The following is a 7984-nucleotide window of genomic DNA, read 5'->3' as shown; positions in this document are numbered from 1 at the left end:
AATTGTCACTTTCCTTTCTTTTATAATCTTAACCAAATTCTTTATTTCAAATTAATTCTCAATTTAAATCTAATCATATACATCATTTATCATGTTCACGATTTGTACATGTATAATACTTTTCTTATATATTAAATACAATTTTAGCCTTAACAATTTTATTTGAAAAATAAATTTTTATATATTTCACTATTGTGATATCACTAGAAAACAATAGATACCATCATATTTCTCTCTCACAGTTTTCATCTTGTGTATGTAGATTTAACCTCACCTAAATGATTCCGAACTTTATGTATTTAATTACTAAAATATATAAAATCGGGGCGGACGCAAGTTGAACTTGTTCAAATTCACAAATTACGACCACGTAGAGACACGGGGGAATAAAATAATGACATTCTGAAAAAAGCTTAGACAATAAGCACACGGCATAAGCGCCATACGGAAAGCTGGAATTGAAATGATTACGCATCGAGCTTACCAAATATTCGTTTTGTAAGACCGTGACTTTACTTCCACATTATTCTTATAATTTAAAGGCCAAGGTCTGATAAATTGATGTTATATTCAAGGATTGAAATATCTTAAATCTAAGGTTTTTATGAAATCTTATTTTGTTCAGCTTTATTAAAAGTTTTAATTTTTTTAATGTTTGTTCTATGTTGAGAGTATGGCTGTATTGAATTGAATTTAGCTATTATATCATTATGAGTCACAATAAATTGTAAATGCTACAACTACAAGATGTAAAGGGATACGTTGTTAAAATAGGGACCAGTTAACTTTTGGATTATTTTGTTTTAAAAATAGTCATTTGTAGAATAGTGTGAGAGTTGATTGTGACATTGCGGCTTTTATATTTGAAGATTGATTTTAATTACAACATAATATGTTTTCATTAATTCAAAACTCTCATTAATCTAAATATTCTACCATCATCAGTCTGACTCACATTCTCATCAAATCAAACTACCACTAATAGTTTGTCTACATAAATCAAATCAAACTACCACTAATAGTTTGTCTACATATATCAAGTGAAGTGGGCTGTCTTGTTCTTCATTATGTTGAAAGTTATTATACATAACATGAATCTTTTGTTTGCAGAGGGTCAAATGTAGAGATGGCTGCCGTGCATGCAAACGAATACATTGACTTTCGATTTTTCTACCCCATATTAGCAAACGAAACTTAACAAACCCAAACCCATATTAGCAGTATTACCCATATTATTTCCTGTTCCCTTCTGTTCTTTTGTTTCTTTATCATTTGGTTCACCATAAAATCTTTAATGATTTCATCTATTTTGTTATTTTTCAAGTCCGAGAGGGAAAGTTTATCCTATCAACTCTGTTCTTCCACCTACCTATGTTCAAGCACACCGCCAGATTGTTTTGGGTGAAGAATGATTTCTCAAAAAAATATTTATTTCTTGCTAGTTGGGGGTTTCAAATCACAAGTTTTTGTTATGATTCTAGTGGCACCAAATGCTTCACTGAGTGCAACAAAATTGTTGCATAGCCCTGTTACGGCTCACGAGTCTACTTTACCCAAGCTTTGACCATTTTGTTCAAAAATTTTCTAAGGAGACTGCATGCAAATGAAGATAAAAAAATCAAACAAACAAGTTGCAGTTGTATCGAAAAAAAAAAAAACTACCACATACGCCAAACTTCCAATTTAGAATGCGACAACAACTACTTAATTCAAGCTTCCATACATCAAAACAACTCAATTTTGAGTACTCAAACGACAAAGAGAGAACCTGCTCCAATTGTTTTTCCAGTCACTGATATCCCCCAAAAGCATAATCTCCTCCTATTTTATTTTCTCCCCAATTCATAACTGACCTCTGATGCTCATCTTTACTTCCCTGCTCATCTCTCTAACCTATTACGCAAAAATGGTGAAAAACATAACTAAAATTGGCTATGCTGCATGTAAAAGATTCTAATTGGCTATGCTGCATGTAAACGACTAAAATTGGCTTCTGATTCTAATTGTCAGTACGCCACACGTGTACCGTTGGATTCTGAAGAATCTCTATTTTTGGACAGAAGTTCCTACAACGGCACCTTCGAGGTTCTAAATAGGTATAAAGAGCAAAAGCAGCCTATACCAATCAGTTAAAAAAAATTCATTCAGGACCTGATCAAGTCCATCCCCTAGCCTCATCAATCAGAAAAGATAGCAAGCATTGCATAAAGGCTCGCCATCAGACATCTCAGACTCAATTCTTTTTGGCCCTCCCTCCCATCGGGTGCTCGCAGTTATCACCCTATCATCTTCTTTGTGGCTACCCTAGATAGCCAAATTAGGTTTTTCAACCTCACTAAGTATTTAGGCTTTAAGAAAATGGGGTTCTTCCCGAATAGTGCTGCAGATCAGACCATCAAGGCCCAACCAGGGATCCCTGAGCCCTTTTCCTTTTCATCCCCTTATGCCTCACCTAACTTTTATTTCCTACCCCATCTTAGATTCTGCGTTGCCTCTCCATTGGATCATATTAACCATAAGTCTAGGCCCTCCCCTATTTCTCCCCCTCCCCCATTGACAATACTATCATTATCAACAACCACATAAGGAAGCTTGCTAGCAAGAATGAAAAGAAGTGGGCATATTCACATATTGGAATGGGCCAAAGTGTGCATTACTCAACCTCTGCAAGTCAGTTTAGGACTTCTATGAATATCAAGTAAGTATTTCTCACTATTCAGATAGATTAGTATTTTTGCACTATAGTGATGAATTTGTTAAAAACGATTTCCTTTTTGTTTCTAAATGTTTCTTTAAAGGCTATGCTGCGAAATTTTTTGAATGGACCTCGGATTGTAAGGAGGAGATGTTAGACTTTGAGACAATCCCTACCATCGGAGCTCCTACATTTTGAAATCATCAAAAAATTAAGGGCTTCATTGGGTGAATTGATAGATGCGGATTCTTGATTTCAAGTTTGTAACAATATCAAACTACTGATTAGAGGCAAGATCAATAGTCAAGATTCTAACCAAATCAAAGTAATAACTAATAGAGCAGTATATAGCCTTAAATTTCACAAATATGAAGGCAAAATTTTTTAAATCATAAGACTAGATAATGATATTAAAATTACATTTAAAAAACTACACCTAAAAATAGATCTTAAAGGCACTTTCCCACTGATGAATATAAGAAAACAAAAGGAGCTTCAAAGGCAGTCCACATAGAAGAAAGCCTCAATTCATTCTCTCCAAGACATTCCATTAAGTTCTGCTCAGAACCAAGAATACGAGAAAGCAAGCACAGAAGAACCCAAAAGAACAACTCCTCAGTTAGTTCCTAAACATAATGCCCCCATGGATCTTAAGGAAGTGAAAATGAAAATTCCAGAGGCAATGCAAGCAAATAAAACAATGAGAGGTCAGGGTAGAGAAAAAGGAAAAAGTAAAGGACCAAGTTTCAACCAATGTAAAGAAGATGTATCAGACAGTGGGGTATAAAAAAGTGCAAGCCCTCCTTCAAAAATGTAGACTCCCTTTGAGAACCAAAAACCCAAAGATTCCAATAGAGCTGATATAAATAGTCAAAGAGATATGGATATCAAGAAGTCACAGAGGTTCATAGTCAACACTAGGAAATCCAAGGAGAATTCAAGGAAACCCAAGATGAATAAGGATAGTAGTGCTTCAATAAAAAAGGAAGAGTCTTAAGAAAAAATGAAGATACAACTATCCAAGAAGTAGCTGGATGATGGTGATAGCAACATAAAAGAAACAGAAAATGCCCTTCTATTTGTTGGGGTAGAATCAACAAAGGGGTTATGCAAGAATATAGAAGAGGTTCAGGGATCCCCTCAGATTCAGACAAGAAAGAATGGGATAGAGACAAGAAACATTAGTAAAAAATCAAATAGTAGTTTCTCCAAATTTTGGCAATCACCACCAACTAAATCTAAAGATAAAGCCCCCTTTGGTAGCATTCAAAAGGAGAAGAGTAGCGAACTGAGTATAACAAATAGGCCACTAATTCAAGACTTTCATGAATTTCTACATAGAGACTCGGTCTGGGAACTAGAGCAAGACAATCTAAATTTAAATAAGGTTGAAAGGGACAATCTAGAATCCTTGATTGAGGAATTAATTGAAGTTTTTAGCTATGAGAACATTGACAAGAGCAGTGATGCTCAAAAGGAGATCTTAATACAAAAAGTCTTAAAATTAGGAGGAGATAATTACACCTATGAAGACCTAAGTAGAAATCTATTAAATATTGAAGGTGGTGACAAAGACGAGGAAACTTCACAACTTATTAGGGATGTTCCAATAAATTTTCAAGGTAAGGAATTTGAAGGGAATGACTTTAGAAAGCTAACTCTGGTAGAGGATAGAACCATAAACATTCACTTGAGTATTATGGAGCAACTATTACAGGAACTGGTAAATGAAGATAAGGTAGGTACATAAAGAAATCAATCTAAAATTGCATTAAGTGCACATAATAATATAGAATAGCTAGGTATTTATATGAATCAAGAGGGAAACAAATCCACTAAGTGTGGTAAGGTGAAATCCAAAAGAGATAGAAAATCCTACAAGGAACTCAAAGAGGCAGATGGATAGGCCAGAGAACAACAAAGGATCAGCCAATTATTAAACATAGGGAAGGGGAAGATCCTTCCCAAGGAAACATGGAGATCACTACCTGGAATGCTAGGGGCTTAAACAACCCTAGTAAAAAGAGATTATTAAAACAAAACTTAAATTTTTTTGAATCTGAAATCATTCTATTACAGGAAATCAAGTTAAACAAGTTATAAGGATCAAAGTTTGAAAAAAAGTTAGGTAGCCGGAATATTAAACTACAAAAATCTAGAGGGGCTTCAAGAGGCTTAGGCTTCATCTGTAACCCCATGAAAGTATCTCTAGATATCTTAAAATCAAATAACAATTGGTTAAGTAGTAGAGTCAAAATCATCAGAACTAATTTTCAATTTGTCCTAATAAATATATGTGGTCCTACCTATAACATAGATAAGAAAATCTTGTGGGATGAAATCACTATATTCATCATAATTATGATAAAGACCTAATCATCTTAGGAGGAGTCTTTAATACCATTTTAAATATCGATGAAAAATTCAAACTTATTCAACAATCTTTCGAAGCCACTAAAGACTTTAAATATTGGTGTAACTCCAAAAATTTGATTGACATCTTGTCTAGTAATGGGAATTACACATGGAACAATAGAAGGAAGCACTCTTCATACATTGCTGAGAAATTCGACAGGTTTTTCCTCAAAGGAGAATTGAGTGAAATTAATGCTAACGTTTCTTCCTCTATTTTTCTAATAGCTATTTCAGATCATTTCTTGGTTAGAATTGAATTTTCTAAACCTTTGAAACTGGTTAAAAATTTATTCAAATGTGAAAAAATGTGGTTTTTAGACCTAAACTTTCTTGAACAAATTAGAGACTGGTGGAAGCAAGGTATCTTCAAAGGATCTAAAATGTACATACTTGTCTCAAAAATGAAAATGCTTAAAGAACTGGTTCTGTTTCCAGTGGCTATAGGAACAACAGTTCTACACTTAGCTTAGAAAATTGAACAACTCCTAATGACTAAAGTAAACTCTACCTTTTGTGTGGGCCCCCACAGAAGAATGAAGGAAAGATAAGCTCAGATAGAAGTGTAAGAACTTAGCAAACCATATATTCATTCAAATATGCAGTGGTACATAAAAAATAGATAACCAACAATTCTATAATCCTTCTATTATTTTCCTCTTCTCACCTTTTCAAATACAGACAAGGTCTTATTTGAAAAGAAGGAATGAAAAACTCCTAAATTTATGAGTTACTTTGAAGGATAGTTTGTTACAACATGCAAACATAAAAGCATTAACTATTCCTTGAATTCCCATAAATATAGAGCACAAAGGATGCTAGATTTGTTCCTTTGATTTAAACCATCCTCTAGGAATCCATGTATCTATAACAACTCCATGCATGCTTAACTGACTGCTTCAATGCTTACTTTCTCGCTCAACCACTTTGTCAGCTCCTGTTTGTCATCCATGAAAATAGGTCCCTTTTGATTTTTGTCGCCAAGTCCATTAAAACCAATGCTTCCTCGATGCGAGTCTTTCATGGTCATCTAGTGGATTCTCGCTCGGCTTGAATTCTTGTGGTCATCAATGATACACACAAAACTTTCGACGACATCTATTCATATTCATTAATTTATAAGAAAAGCATTAACCATTCAAGTAACGGTTCCACAATCTTTTCGGTTGTAGGAAGACCTACCCATGTTAAATATACATGAAGAAAGATTTAAAATAATGAACCCCCTTTTAAAACATAATATCAACTATCATTTTCATGCCATAAGTTCATACTTTATACATCGAAAGGTTCAAAATACTAGGCTTAAAAGATGATAAGTTTTAACAAGATATAGACAAATGTTCATAGAAAGGGGCTAAAAATCATCTATTGTTCTGTGCCATCATTTCCCCCCCAACCACCCCAATGCTGGTCCCTTCAGCATTCACAAGTTCTTGATTTGCATATCTAACCCGAGATCATTAGGAATCTTCTCCCCTAACTCGTGAGCCCTATAGTTGAAGTATCCATGGTCCTATTTCAATCTTTCCCATTTCTATTCCTCATGATTCAGATTATAATCAAAAAATGATTCATATTTTCCAAGCATGGGATGCAGTAGTATAGGTGGTTGAAAGCAAAGAAGGACCCAATAGCTATTCTGATTCTTGGCCAATGTCACATACCTAGGCATCTTGTAGGTGGCTAATTCCAAGTTTTGAGGTGAGTGTAACTCCCTTGTCTTCAGATCTTCAGATAATCGAATCCACCTTTGAATAGAGGCTCGTATGGCTTCAGGAGCAATTGCAGAACAATGCCACTCCCAGTTTAGGAATGCATGTTCTCGTACGGGATGAATTTTAGCAGCATCACTGGGTTTACTGTTAATGAAGAGCCAGTCAAAGAATACTCTATGAGCATTCTGTAGCTTGGGACGAATGTATAATGATTCTAACATTTCCTTTTCCCTATATGGGGCAGCCTGACTTTCTTGACTGATTTCATTTTGCATCCAAGACATAATGGCTCTAAACTGCACATCTCCTACATACAACAGTGAATTCCAATCTTTGTTATCTGGCACTACAAGATTATGGATGTATAATTCGTAAAGAAGATTTTGGAGGGCCATTGGAACTAATTTAAATGCTGCATAAAACTCTTGGGGTGTGTTCAAGGAAGGATTCAACCCCCGAATAACCCAAGACAATTGAAAATTGACCATTTTCTCTTTTAAAGACAATGTATAAACAAGAGATGGTGACTTGCAACTCAAAATTTCTAGAATGAGTTTTGTTTCTTTAGCAACATGTTGTTGTAGGACCTTAATTTCACTATCTTTTTCTTCAATTTGCCATGCCTATTCTTTAATGGTTTTGAGCAATTGTTTCCTTTCTAGATCCCAATTTACTTTTTCCCACTGAAATTGCTGATAAACATTAAGGCTAGTTGATAGTGGAGTAAGAATATTGGGTGGCATATGATGTCAGATAATAGAATGATTATCATCAAAGTGGCTAGTAGAAGGATTAACACTCGGTCTAGCGATAGTGCTGTCATCCTCATGCGGTTGATGAGCAACATGATTGACAACTTCTTCTTGTGTCTCAACGACTGCAGGAGAAGACACAATAGCCATTTTAACTTGGAATGTTTCAACAATTTCTTGAACTATTTCCTGAGGATTCGATGGGTATTCCTCTGAATAAACTATCATTTTCTTCCACTTGTTGCTCAAACCCAGACACTGTTCTTTCTAAGGAATCTGTATCACTATCAGTATTTATAGGACTAACTAGTCTTTGGAGAATTTCCTCAAGATCACTATTATGTTTAGGAGTAGGTATTTTGTGCTTTGGTGACTATGCAGGTGTAAGTACTCGAGTTTGAACATTA

Source organism: Cupressus sempervirens, chromosome 3, assembly GCF_028749045.1.
Source record: "Cupressus sempervirens isolate cs-2001-9-10 chromosome 3, ASM2874904v1, whole genome shotgun sequence".
Taxonomy (NCBI): domain Eukaryota; kingdom Viridiplantae; phylum Streptophyta; class Pinopsida; order Cupressales; family Cupressaceae; genus Cupressus; species Cupressus sempervirens.
The sequence above is the reverse complement of the archived record's forward strand: the minus strand, read 5'-3'. Positions refer to the sequence as shown.